This window comes from Halichoerus grypus, chromosome 3 (assembly GCF_964656455.1).
Source record: "Halichoerus grypus chromosome 3, mHalGry1.hap1.1, whole genome shotgun sequence".
Classification (NCBI taxonomy): domain Eukaryota; kingdom Metazoa; phylum Chordata; class Mammalia; order Carnivora; family Phocidae; genus Halichoerus; species Halichoerus grypus.
The window spans coordinates 110,848,147-110,862,197 of record NC_135714.1 but is presented as its reverse complement, the minus strand read 5'-3'; the positions used below and the strand labels follow the sequence as shown (position 1 = coordinate 110,862,197).

Below are 14,051 nucleotides of genomic sequence, written 5' to 3'. Positions count from 1 at the left end.
ACTTGCCCTTTAAGATTGTCATGATTCATCTGAGAATGCTCCCATCCCCAAAGTCTGAACCTCCTTGTTTCTTTCAGCCCTAGCTCTCATTATCCCATTGAAGAGTTTTGAGTGGAGGCAAGGTGTCATCGGGTGGTTACTGGGCCCTAAAATTTTCTCTAAGATTGGTGGCTATTTTTTTATCTTATTTATAAGGCAAATTATTATATCTTCCTCCATTACATCTGTTTTTTAGGCAAATATTGGAAGAAAACAACTGCCTTTTTTCTTAATTCTCTAGTCTTATAGATCTCACTGTATCGTTGAGTCTGTTACTTCTATTTTTACACATTTTATTTAGCGCTCAACCTGCTGTTTCCTGTTTTCCAATGCTGATGCTCAGTACCAGAAAACAGAAAAAGAGCGGCCAGACGACAGGAATAGCGTATATGTGCATGTGTGTGCACACATGCACATATACACACACATACCAGAAACACTTGAAAGAAGACAATGTTAACAATAAAACTGGAAAAGTCACACAGAAGGAAAATGAAATTTGCATCATCTAGTCCATCTGCTGGCCAGTCATTAATATCCAGATTTTCTGAACATTTCTACTAATGGAGATGACAGTATTTTCTTTATTTTTGACCCTTTAAAATTTTTCTACTTGCCCACCAATATATAGAACCCAATATTTCTATACAGAAATTATTTCCTCACTCTAAATTGTAAAACCTCTTTACTTCCCTAAAAACTCTTCCATTATTAATACCATTAAAGTGTTCAGTTTCAAAGGATTGAAACAATACTCATTTATTTCAACCTATTTTCCCTCAGATATTTCTTGTGTCTATGCATTTCTCTTTTTATTCCTGCCATCATATATTTGGTTTCCCTCCTAAATGCTCTATTATTGAACTATAGCTAAAACTGGTGGACTGTAGTCAACTTCTTCCACTATTGATTTATATACCACAATCAATTCATTCATTTTGGCTCTTACATTGACTTCAATTTACCTTTCAAACTAAACTGAATCTCCTAATCATGGACACTAAGTTGATTGCACCCTCGCTTCCCTCAGATATTCCTTTGTATTTACATAGTTTCTATACCATAACTGATTTTTTTCCTACATGCACCTTAGAAGGGGCATCACAAATTCTGAAACAAATAGATCAAATTCTGACTCTCTACTTAGGTACAGAAGATTACCCTTCCACTTCTCCATTAAATTTTCTTATCTACTTTCACAAAGTCACTTCTTTCATAAAGCTTTCTCAAATTAATGCTAATTCCTTGGGCTAATACAACTGTCTAACAAACTGTATTATTATTATAGTGACCAGAATAATTGGTTGTTATATACTGGAGCTAACAACAACACTTATGCAGAGTGAAGGCTTATCTTACCATGAATTGTGATTCTTTTTACATTTTTATCCACAAAACCATTTGGTTACATGAGAAATGCGAATTACAGCCTTTGAATGTGTGCTCATATATCTGTGCACATGTTTAAGTTTCAGAAATCTTGCATTTCACATCAGGAGGCCAGACTCAACAGATGCTTCCATATGCTAATACCTCTCTTTAAGGCAGAAGGTGTTAATTAAACAAATAATTCATATTAAGAATGCTTATAATTTAAAAAATGACAATGAATTAATCTGTTGTGCTCTCTGTGTGATGGCTGCTAGCCAGGATGAGGCCTTTAGTCACAACATACATGCTGATACTTTCAGTATCATATGTCTAAATGTGTACAAGTAGAACAGTCAATACATTTTTAACTACTCCCTCTCCATGACAGGCTGCAAATTTGCCACAGAAGTAAACCTCATGAGAAATTTATAGGAGATGTTTATAAGAGGCATAATAGAGGACTACACTAGTCCCAGTTAAGCCCAGGTAGTATTGACCTAGATCCTCCAACATGTGTTATAGCGGCAAAACCCATCAGCCCTTAAGACTTACCGGAGCTGGGCAGGGAAAGAGAGATGCTTCAAAACCTACTCTGGGGCCCAGTGAGATCTTTGAATAAAAGGATCAACTTTCTTGTTGAAACACTCCTACCACTCCGTTTCAAGTGTCCTGGCCACACTCAAACTCAGATTAGGATTTCCAGGAAATAAAGCTGTTGCAAAAGTGGGAAAGAATGAGCTATGATTTTAGAAAATCAAATTTGGATTTTAGGAAAGTAAAGTTGAAGACATCAAGAAACAGTGCAATTTTTCATAAGCAAGCATGGAATCAAAAATAGCAGATCTGCAAAAACAGTGCAGGAAAGAGGCTTTAGTGGATAGCAAATGGAGGAGATTCCCTGGGGTAAGAGGTGAATAGAGAGAATGCTTTTTTAGGATTTCCTGTGACCCAGTTCATAAGCAGGGTGAAGGGTATGGAGGTGGAAGTGATGAGAGTGACTAAGCTTTGCTTTAGCTCAGACCCTTCTCCTGTCAATACAGAAGTCAAATATTCCATTTTTCCAGTCTCCTTCCATGGACCTATCCATTCCAGTCTTCAAACTGACTCTAGAATCATTTTTCTTAAAAAATAACTGCATTGTTATTTTTCGTCATAAATCACCTTTTGATACTTCCTTATTGCTAGCAAGAATAAGTGAATCACTCTTAATGTTGTATTTATGGGTATTCAAATTTGGTCCCAAAGAACATAGGCTCTGATGAGAGACTACCAGTGCTCAAATACAGACTCAAAAGCAGAGTCTAAATATGTGACCTTGAAACTCACCTCAAAGTGTTTCGTAATACTGTGAAGATTAAATGAGCTAACATTTATAGCATTTTTAGCAATTCCTGATGCAAAGTATTCACCAAGAAAAGTTAGCCATATACCTTGGACCTCTAAACCATCCATGTACTCTTCCTATTGAACCTTCTAGGCCTCATGATTTCTGTGAGGTAGAGCTAGCCTGTGAGGTAGAGATCATGGCTTTTTCATTTTCTATTCCCATCCCCTGACCCACTTTCTTTCATACAGTCATATTTAAGAATATGCATTGAAAAGAATTTAAAAAATAAAGAAGGTTCAAAACCATGCAGTTAGATAAATTCAGAACTGATGCAGCTGAATTAATCTCTGTCAGCCCGTAGGAATGCCTCTATTGATAACACCACATGTTTCTGAACTGAGTCTATCGTCATCAAAATTGTGATCCAAACACAAAGAGGAAGAACAGTTACAATGCCAGATGGTAGAATTAATGTGAATAAAGTATATTATAAACGAGAATAACCGGCTCAAGACAAAACAAAATCAATGTAATACGGTTATACTGATATGCAATGTACCTGCATTTAAGAATTTTTAAAAAATATACCCGAGAGAGATTTAGCTTCAAATAAATTAATGGAAAAAATTATGGGAATTTTAGTTGACCACAAACAATAAATGAAGGTCTCTTGTTTGATCTCATTACAGAAAGACCTTAGGGACACAAAAAAGTCCTTACAACAAGGAGGTAAATATCCATTATATTAATAATTGCTCTCTAGTCTACAGAATCATCTTGGAAACAAATGGCAAACTGAAATGAGTTTAGATTTAAATCTTTTAAGAATTTGGAGCCTACTGTAAGAGCAGCAAAAGATTTTTTTCTCTGAGCAGACTCTTTATATTTTTATAGGGTATTATTATTATTATTGTTATTGTTATTGATATGGCAGTTTGAATGGTAGTATTCGGGATATCAATTTTTTACATTAATTTTACTATACACCAAAAATGGATGATTATTGATTTCTCTTGGGTTATACCTCAGTGTAATAGGTTTTCCATAGCAACTTTCCTTTACTCCAATGGCAATATTATTTATTTTCCTAGAAACAATTTAAGACTAAAAAATTTTCAACTTATAAATACAGACTGCTTTCCTTGACTATCACACTACACAAAAATTTAGAAAGCATGAGGTTCAAAGTTTTAAAATGGCTACTGAACCAAAATTCAGCTGTTATTTTCTTAGGAGGTATTTGCACATATAATCAAGGATGAAATCTAATTACATATTCTAAATGAGCTATACTGATAATATTCCATTATTAAATCAGTATTCTGAGTTTATTGGAGTTGTTCATTCAACCATCTGTTGTGAAAATAAAAACAAAAGAGAACAATGCTTCATTTGTGATTCTTAACTGTTTGTTTAATCTACATATCTTTTGTACCCTTTGGTACTTGCACTCTTTGATCTAACTTTTTCATTCTATAACACTACATTACCTACCAGAATAACCCTTGGATTAGACCATGAATGAGCTTCATTTACTGCAGAATATCCAGGTCTAGTGTAATTACAGGCACAAAACACGGTTGAGTATTTATTGACTGCATAAGGAAAAGGAAGTAATGAAGAATATCTTCTATTAGTCTCTCCAAATTTACTCCCCACTCTTTTCTACCCTGCTTTTCACCTGGTCCCCTCTGGCTATGGGATCAGTCAATGGTGATCTCTGGGGAGTGATTTGGGGAAGGAAAGGGAGCTATTTCAGGAAAGTCATTCCCCTGGTTCTCTCCAGGGAGTTTGCCTCTAGCTGGCTACGTTCCCTTGACTTGTCCTTACAAAGGATGGGCTCTACACAACTTTCTTTCCTTGGTGTTCTGACTTTTTGGACTAGGAATTAATGGTCTAAATCTGATGGTGTGTGCCATTTATATCAGGAATATCGAGTCCATTTTCTCTTAGAGATATAGCTATGCAGAAAATTGAAAACCTAACTAAGAATAATATAATCCTTGTTTTGGAAGCAAGACATATATTATGTTAGGTCTTCTTATATGCAAATGTAACAGAATGTACACACTGGGATAAAATTTGATTGACACTGAAATTGTCAATGTGAGATGCTTTATACAGGGAATTTGTTGTATATATGTATCCCCTAGGAATAAAGGTAAGCATTGGCAGGAAATAGCTGATCTGGGATTTTGGATTTTGTCCATCTTCCTTTCTCAATAACACAACTAACATCTGGTAAAATTTGGCAGAAATGAAGTGACTATATGCACAGGGGACAACTGATACTGGCTGTGGGGGAGGAACGAGCTAACAAAGAAACGTCACACAGCAAGAACAGATGTACTTCCCATCGGCAAAATCCCAAATGGAGAAAGCAAACTCCCTGCACTGGGAGATGTTCTGGTTTGGTCCCCCTAGTTAGGGAGAAACTAGGAGTGATAGAAAAACAAATGAAAGACTGGTAAGAGAAGTCTAAACATGATGTAATGAAAAAACATTCAATTGGTCTTATCAGACATGGTCTTATATACTCCAGGTTTATCCTACTTTTCAGTTGGGCTTGAGTAACTTACAGATTATGACTCTAAGTCAAAAGTTGTTATGCTTTTCTGTAAAGGGACAGACAGTAAAAATATTAGGCTTTGTGAGCCAAGAGACCAAATCAAGGATACTATCAAGGTACTTATGAGAGAAAATTTCCACAGATTTTCAATTGATTAAATTCAAAATATACTACTAATAACAACAATAACTGAGTAAAAATTTTGTAATAGAACTCATTTAATGAGAAGAATGGAATTCTTTTTTAGGAAGGGGAAACATTTTGATTAATTGGGATTCAAAGTTAATTCTCTATCATCATGGTAGAAACATGGTCTTATTCTCCTAAGCCTTTCCTTGCCTCTCTGAAACTTCACCCTGGGACTAACACCAAATGTGTTACCTGCATCTCTCTTGTTTGCACTTCCAGACTGCCCTCATGGTATTGGGTAACTTTTCAAGTGGGGAAGCAGATGAAAACACAGGTTCTGTGTTAAGACTCAGTTTCAATTACAGCTAGACTACTCATAGGCTGTATTATCTTAGACTACTTATCTAACCTCTCAAAGTTTCGATTTCCTTATCTAAAAATTATAGTACCTACTCTATAGATTTGTTGTTAAATGAGCCAACTAATGCAAATATTTAGAACAGTGCATAGCATATTACAAAGCAGTCGATATAAATGTTACTCTTCTGATATTTTTCAACCGTATAAAAATGTAAAAGCATTCTTAGCTCAAAATGCATACAAAAACAGCCACAGGGCCAGAATCAGCCCACAGGCTAGAGCTGGTGGACTCCCGCTTCAAGTGATATTTAACACCATCTGTCCTACTCCCTGCTTGTTAGACACAGAGACCTGTTTAACTTTCATCCTCCCCGTGCGATTGAAATTCAACAGCAAGATATAAGTCATACTTCCCCCAACCACATGGAGGTTGCATCAGTTTTTTTCATCAGAATAATTTTAATCTCAATTCTGTTCACAGACTTTGAAATAAAAAACTCTGTTTTTTTCTACTGTTATCCATTGCCATTCACTAAACATAACCACCCCTCATACCTTTCCTATCACTCTCTTCCCCCATTAGTCCATACATCTAACTCCCTGGTTTATTTTCCTATCTTAATGTGAACCCTCTTTTCCACATTAAATAAATTCCAGAAAGCCAATAACCATACCTTCTTTCTACTAGTAAGCCCACTGCCATTTCCAGATCATCGCATCACACTGTTCCCCAAAAATTATTCCTTCTTTAATGTTCTTACAATCAACCTATTCCACTCTCTTTTGAACTCCCACACATTCATTACTGACTTTGATACCCAGTTTACCAAACTGTTCACCACTCCAGTACTGCGGATTTCTCGAAGGCCTTTAGTTTCCTTGCATCTGACTCATGTAACAAACTAACCCCACAGATCCTTTACCTCTTAAATGTTAATTGTCCTTCCCTCCATTCAACTTTATCCCTTGACTTATGACCAATCCAAGTCTGAAACATACTCCAATTTCACAGCATTGCATTATTCCTTACTAAGAATATCTATTCAGGGGCACCTGGGTGGCTCAGATGGTTAAGCATCTGCCTTCGGCTCGGGTCATGATCCCAGGTCCTGGGATCGAGCCCCACATCAGGCTCCCTGCTCAGCAGGGAGCCTGCTTCTCCCTCTCCCTCTGCCTGCTGCTTCCCCTGCTTATACTCTCTCTCTCTGTCAAGAATAAATAAAATCTTTAAAAAGAAAAAAAAAGAATATTTATTCAGTGATACAACAAAGTGATTCAGAGCATTATGTAAACCCATTACTAGGGTTACACTAATCTGGAGGAAGTTATACCTATGCAGACTTGAGAAACATGAGTAAAAGTTACTCAAAAACATACGTAACTGCTGAATCAAGAAAGAAAGGCCAGTAAAACTGAGTCATAGAAGTTGTATGTATACAGGAGGTAGTAAATGCTGTGAGATTTGGTTTGAGATGATGGCAGAGAACAAAGTTGATTAGATTTCAAAAATGCCCAGTTATGTTCCTGAAAGGTCATTTGGCTTCAGTGTGAATTGGAGAGCAGGAGTTGGGAAAACAAAAAGATATTTCAGCAGAAAAAGGGAAAGAATGCAGTAGCTTAGACTCAAGGCAGAAAGTGGTGGGGGGAATTTATGGTAGTGGGAATAAGAGTAGTGGAGAGATCTGAGAAAATATTTATAAGGAAAAATCATGGCGGTAGGTAATTCAGTGGATGTGAACAGTGAAGAGGAATGAGATATAAGCCTGACACGCAGATTTATGGCTTGAGCTAAGAGGTAAATAAATAATGGTACCATGTGTTGGAGGTATGGCACAATAAAAGGGGAACATCTATGGGAGGAAAAGAGCAATTGGTCACAGTTTTAAAGTCAGTATTAGAAACTAAAATAAAGAACTTAGAATGATAGGCTGGGGAAATAGATGGTCTTCAGGATATAGATGATAGTTGAAACAAACATGAGGCTCACGTCAGACATCATCCTAAATCCTGTTTCTATTCTCTCTGTTTTTCATATTCAATTGATCATTAAGTCCAATCAACTCTATTCCCTAAATATTTATTTTATCCATCCTCTTACTTTCATCAGACTTCAGATGCACTGGTATGGGCATCTGTCAGACCTCTACCAGGCTATCGGAATCACACCTCACTCCTCGGACTCACACCTGTTCAATCTACCTATCGATACTGCCATCAGAGAGATCAACCACACAATTAAATTAGCCGTATCCCTCACCTACTCACAATTCTTCAATTGCCTCCATTTCCATGAAAGGTGAAATTTATATTCCTTGTACAGCATGTACTGCCCTATATGATCTAGACCTCAGTACTTACCCAAACATTCCAAGCTCCTTCAGGCCTGGAATTATGTCTGTTATCCATGTTGCCTCTTCTGCCTGGAGGACATCTTCCCAATCTTTAAGCGTCGGCAAGAAAAAACATTTTCTGGTTAAACAAAGGGGTTTCTTTTGTGGTCCCACTGACCTTCGCACTTCTCCTTGTTGGTGCCTATGTATGCTTTTCAGTCCACCCACTATGCAATAAATAATTTGAAGGCAAAGTCTGTATCTTTGCATTTTTGGATCTATAACGCCTAGTATAGGCTGTGAGTAAGCATTCAAAAAACTGGTTTTAAATGAATGGAAACTCACATTTTAGCATGGATATCTTTTTTTTTAATTGCACATCAATATCTAATCTCATAGCAAATTATATTGTGAGCTCCATTTTTTGGAAAATTATCATAATTTCTATGTGAAGTTTTATTTATAAGAGTTAAAACATAATGACCTAATTTATTTTAAGTTTGTGAATTCCATAAGACCTTTCTAACTTTAGATGGGCTACCTTTAAATGACATATTCTCTACTGAGGTGGAATATTGTATACTTTCTCTAAATTGCTGAAATATGTAGTACCTGAGAAGAGGAAGTGGTATACAAGGAAAATGCCACATAGGAACACAATATGGAGAGATTTCAAAAGAAAATCACAGTTGGGTATACATAACATCTTATATTATACTGGTGTGAATGGATTTCACAGTCTACATTCTAATTATATCGTGTACTTCTCTAATGGCTCTGCCCTCAGAGGGCCCCCTGGGAATCACCTGGCAGATTTTATTTGGCCCTGAGTGAATTTTAATGTAGTGAAAAGGTAGTGAATTCACAGTGCTACCTATCTTGGAGATAAGAGAGAGAATGAGAATAAAACATTCTCCTCTAATGGACATTGGACACACTCTTGACTTGTCACCCTTGCAAGTAAGTAATTCAATCTCCCATCTCTCAGTCTTCATCAGCAGCATGTATTTTCAAATTGGACTGTTTAAAGAGATGCTTGGCACACCAAAAGAGCTTTTATGGGTCATCTCCTGAGTTTTTAGGGAGAATATGTTACAGAGATACATATGTGTTGGAATCATTCTTTCATGAGAAAAGGCTGTTTGAACTTTGATCTTTATATTAAGAGAAACTGTTATTAAAATGAATTTGCAACTCAGTTTAATCTCAGAAGGAGACAGTTGAGTCATATGAAATTGCCAATTGTTGACAATTTTTGAACTATGAAATGGCAACTTCATATGGTTCAATCTAAATGTTTCTAGAGAAAATTTACAGTAATAGCAATCTTATTAGTTTGTCTGGCCTAACACCTTATATTAAAAATACTCTTTAAGTTTCATATTACTAAAACAGCATAGAAAACCAAGTACATATCCCAACTGGAAACAACTTTGATGTTTGTGAAGAGTATCAACTATTTCTAAACTATTCAAATATATCTTAAAGATAAATCATCCTCCCTCAACTAAAAAGTGTGATTAATATGTTTTGTCGAATCTTAAATACTGTATTCTTGGACTTCAATATATTTAAGTGGCAAATACCATGAACTGTTACAAACCTAGGAGAGTTATTCTATGTTTCAGGGAAATTTCTTCTTCCGGCATTTGGATGAACAGCATGAGTGAAAATAAAATCATCATGCTTGGCAACTTATCTGAATCTCATAGGTAAGATGAACTAAAAAGGAGGTAAAATAATTTCTCTTTTCTTGGTGGTTATTTCAAAAGAAAGCAAAGGTCAATTTCAGTCAGCGGGCCACTTACAATCCTCTGTTTCCACTGAGTCACTTTAAATACTGCAAGTTAGAAGATCTTTTCAGTAAATAAAAATATTAGAATGAAATCTTCCTAAATCTAATTTGTTAGCATCCTCTATCAAAATATTATTGTGATTTGTCAATTTTGTTAGCTCTGTAACTGTCTATGAAACAGTGAGGATAGTTGTACAGAGAAAACTGGCATAGACATTTTCAAAGAACGAATATCTGAAAGAGAATTGGATTCTTCCCTGTTTCTGCCATAGAAGATTCAAATTATTATCTGTATTCATTGACACAATTACACATGTATTTTCTCTTGTAATAACAAGATGGGAGGACTTCAGACTAATTGTAGGGTGAGCAAATTTCACTCTCTTTTCAAATAAATAGTAGCATCAAGAGCACATGAGTTCTCACGGGAAAAGTTTCATGTATGCATTGTCTTGAGAACTGTATCAGCCCATCCAACAACGGCAGATTGCTGACCCCATGATGCAGGGCCCATTTCTAAGTCATCAGCAATCTTTCCTCAGAGTCCTGAACAAAGGCACAGCTCCAAATAATAACCACGCATAGACCATAAGGGAAGAGAGAGGGAAAAAAAAATGTAAAAGTAAATCCTAAAATCAAAGGTTCCTAGTGCTTCCGTTTCACTGATTAGGTGGGATTTGGGTAAGGTAGTTTAGGGTTGTTTTTTCCTCCCTGCCTTTCCAGTTCTACAATCACAATGGCCCTCTAGTGGGATGCTAAATTAAGAGGCATTTTGTTTGTATTGTTAGCAGCTAGATGGAAACAGTCACAGAGAAATGTTTTATTATGGTGAGGAAAGGACTCCTTTAATAAGACTCTTAGGAGACTGAGTTTTAATGACGCTTAACACCATGTTTGAAACCACACACCACATCTACATGTTATTTCTTGTTAAATGCTGGTTATTAAACAGCAGGCTGGCTCCAGATTGCCTGCAGAGGGTAGTTAGGGTTGGCTGATACATCTCTGACAATTTGAATAGTAGATGGAATGACAAGTGCTGTTTGCATTTAAAGGATTTTACGTTTTAACATCTGCACAGAGCAACAGTATATATTATTACCCAGTGTACTTCTGCACAATATGTTGAAGGGTTAAAGCCAATTAAGCACAATTGTAAGTTTCAATTTCTTTGAAAATTCTGTGCCCTCATCCAAACTTAACATGCTTAAGCTGGAATGATTTCCCTCACTACTTAACCCAGGGATCTCTGCAGCGAATTGCTGTTCAAAACTGCAGACCAGAGAACAAGTAAGGGAAATGAAGAACAGAATGTGCCCCAAGGAAAGATGTAAGCAATAAAGCAATACGTGTTTATAACTAGGTTTTTTTAACCATTTAAAGGCTTAGCATTTTAAAATTCAACAGGAAACAGAACACTGTTTTGTAGTACCTGTACTTTTCCCACTGTTAATCTCACAGCTCTCTTGCTCCAGTCTTTTCCCACACCAAGGAGAACCAGTTATCATGTGGGTCAGGGACACTGCTTGATGCCAAGGAACCAAGGTATGCAGTTTTCAGATGTTAACTCTCAGCATTAAATGTGCTTATTTCTACGTAGCCTGCTTTCTCTTTACATCTTTTATTTTTGGATCCTGCTTCAAATGTATTCTCTTTTGAATTGCTTATTTCCCTGTAACAGGTGGGCAAAGAGAGCAGTGCTGTCTTCTACTTGGGCAGGTCCTCATTGTGGGGATGCTTAGAGGTAGGATCAGTAGGTTAAGTCATCCCTTCTGTAGGCTTTGGAGAAAAAAGGTTATCTCACTTACCTCTTTTTTTGTCCTTTAGGTTTTCCTTCTGTCTCTTCTCACCATTGCCACTATAAGACATCAAGAGATGAGCCCAGGTGCAAAAGAGCCCAGGTGTACTACATATAATACAAGTCAGCGATTTCCAGTGAGAGGGTTAGTGATGGCTCTTTTCACAATCTCTAGGGTCAGAGAGGGTAGAAGACTGCTCGTTAGAAAGGCTGGAATGTTTAACTTTATCAAAAAGAGGAAATAGACTTAAAAATTTGAGCAACACTGTCCTAGACCACAGTGAGTGAATCGTAAAATCTGAATATGACTGTGGAAATACCGTGAGTATAAGGATGTGATGCATTACTGGGAAGAAATTCTGTGAGCGACTGGCTTAACTCCAAAGGAGGGGGAAAATAAGTTCTGTCCATAGTCCAGGTCACTTTACCAAGGTTGGGAGTTTCATGGGGTTCAGAATTAAACCAGGTACATATGCCTAAACTCTCCAAACACTTGGGCATTTCTTCCTACTGAGAACCTCATGGGTGTGGTAGGGTGCTGATTGAGGATCAAGTTTGGATGGCCCTGTCTTCTTCATATACGTGTAAAACCAACCACAACCTCAGTCGGTATCATCAGGTGTGTCCTTATGCTATACGAAATTATGTGTTAAGATATTCTATTGCACATTTCAATTACATCGAGTCATGGTGCTGCCATCTAAGCATATAAGATCCAAACCAAACTCTCAATTCTAATGTTGTGTCTAAAGCCCTTAGAAAGTACAATATGAACTAAAAAAACCAATTACAACCTTACCTTTCAACTGATTTTCCGTTTGTTATTGGGCAAGTCCTTAATCTATTTGAGGTCAAGTAGATTCACTCTTGAAATGAAAATAATAATACCTGCATTATATACATTGTGGAGTAAATGTGAGAATTAAAATCAAAATGACATGAAGTACAAGAATATGCTTTGTAAAGCTAAGTGAAGTGCTACTTAAAAATATGAGTTATAGTTGTCGATAACCAAATTGTGACACAAATATCTGAAACATGAAAGATTCTCACTTTTTCTTGAGTGTGATAGGGCCTTAGATAATGCACTCCTTATTTACAGTTTCTTCATTAGGGTAAAGAAAACACATTCTGATTGCAGAGTGTTGGAGGCACTTGGAAGCTCCAAAATGGTAGGCAAAGTGAGGCCAAAGATGTTACACATAATGCCATTCTGATACATATAGCCTATACCAATAATAATATCTAACTATTTCCTAATTAATTATTCTATCACTCTCTCGTGTTTAAAAGCTATATCATCATTGCCATGCAACCTGAACTTTTATCTTCAGTCTTTCCATCCATATAGTTCTGTTTAAAAGCATGGTGATTAAGAGATTACAAATGTCCAAATTCAGCTGTGCTACTTTTTACGGGTTTCATCATCTAGTGGCTAACTGGTAACCACTCTGTTTTCTGTCTTGAAAATGGGTATGATAAAAATACCAACCTCTAAGGTTAATGTAAGATTCATATGAGTTGATATATATATTAAATGCTTCATAAATATTAGCATTTATTATTAATACCTTAGTAAAAGACACCTAGTTTCTTAGGAAAATTTTTTTAAAAGACAAAAAAAATTAAGAAGCCAGTCTTGGTTCTTCTCTTTTCTTTATAACTGAAAGCTGTGGGTTCTTCCTTCAAGGTATATCTTAAGTCTCATGTCTAACACCCCCATAATTATTAGTCAGCTTGTCTCCCTGCTTTCTTTCTGACCAAACTACAATTTATTTCCCTGTCACTGCCAGAATGATCACCCTCTAATCAAAATTATCCCGGGAGTTATTTCTTCCCTAAGGTTAAATCTCAATTCTATATTGTTTTACTAATATAAATCATATGATTGTCTAACTGAGCATATTTTAACTGGTTTTCTTAGGCTTTATTGAGATATAATTGACATATAATATTATATAAGTTTAAGCTGTACAAAGTACTGATTTTGTATATGTATATATTGCAAAATGGTTACCACAATAAGATTAGTTAAAACATTATCACCTGACATAGTTACATATTTTTTTGTATGGTGAGAACTTTTAAAATCTACTCCCTTAGCAACTTTTCAATATACAATATATTATTGTTAATTACAATCACCATGTTGGACATTGCATCCCAGAAGTTATTCATCTTATAATTGGAAGGCTTTACCCTTTGACCACCTTTACCCATTTTGTCCATCCCCCACACCCACCCCTGACAACCACTAATCTGTTCTCTGTTTTTATGTTTGTTTTTTTAAGATTCTACATATAAGTGAAATCACATAAGATCTGTCTTTGTGT

General features: G+C 36.2%; 1 long non-coding RNA gene across 7 annotated transcripts in view; it reads right to left on the bottom strand.

The window, feature by feature from the left end:
* LOC118551210 (uncharacterized) overlaps positions 1 to 11,885 on the bottom strand; it is a 77,655-nt gene extending 65,770 nt beyond the window's left edge. For all 7 annotated transcript variants that reach the window (XR_013446459.1, XR_013446463.1, XR_013446462.1 and 4 more), the window contains exons 1-2: positions 11,729 to 11,885; positions 8,154 to 8,235 (exon numbers count right to left, since the gene is read on the bottom strand). This is a non-coding gene — a long non-coding RNA (uncharacterized LOC118551210). The remainder of the gene's footprint in view (positions 1 to 8,153; positions 8,236 to 11,728) is intronic.
* Positions 11,886 to 14,051: the final 2,166 nt, after the last annotated feature.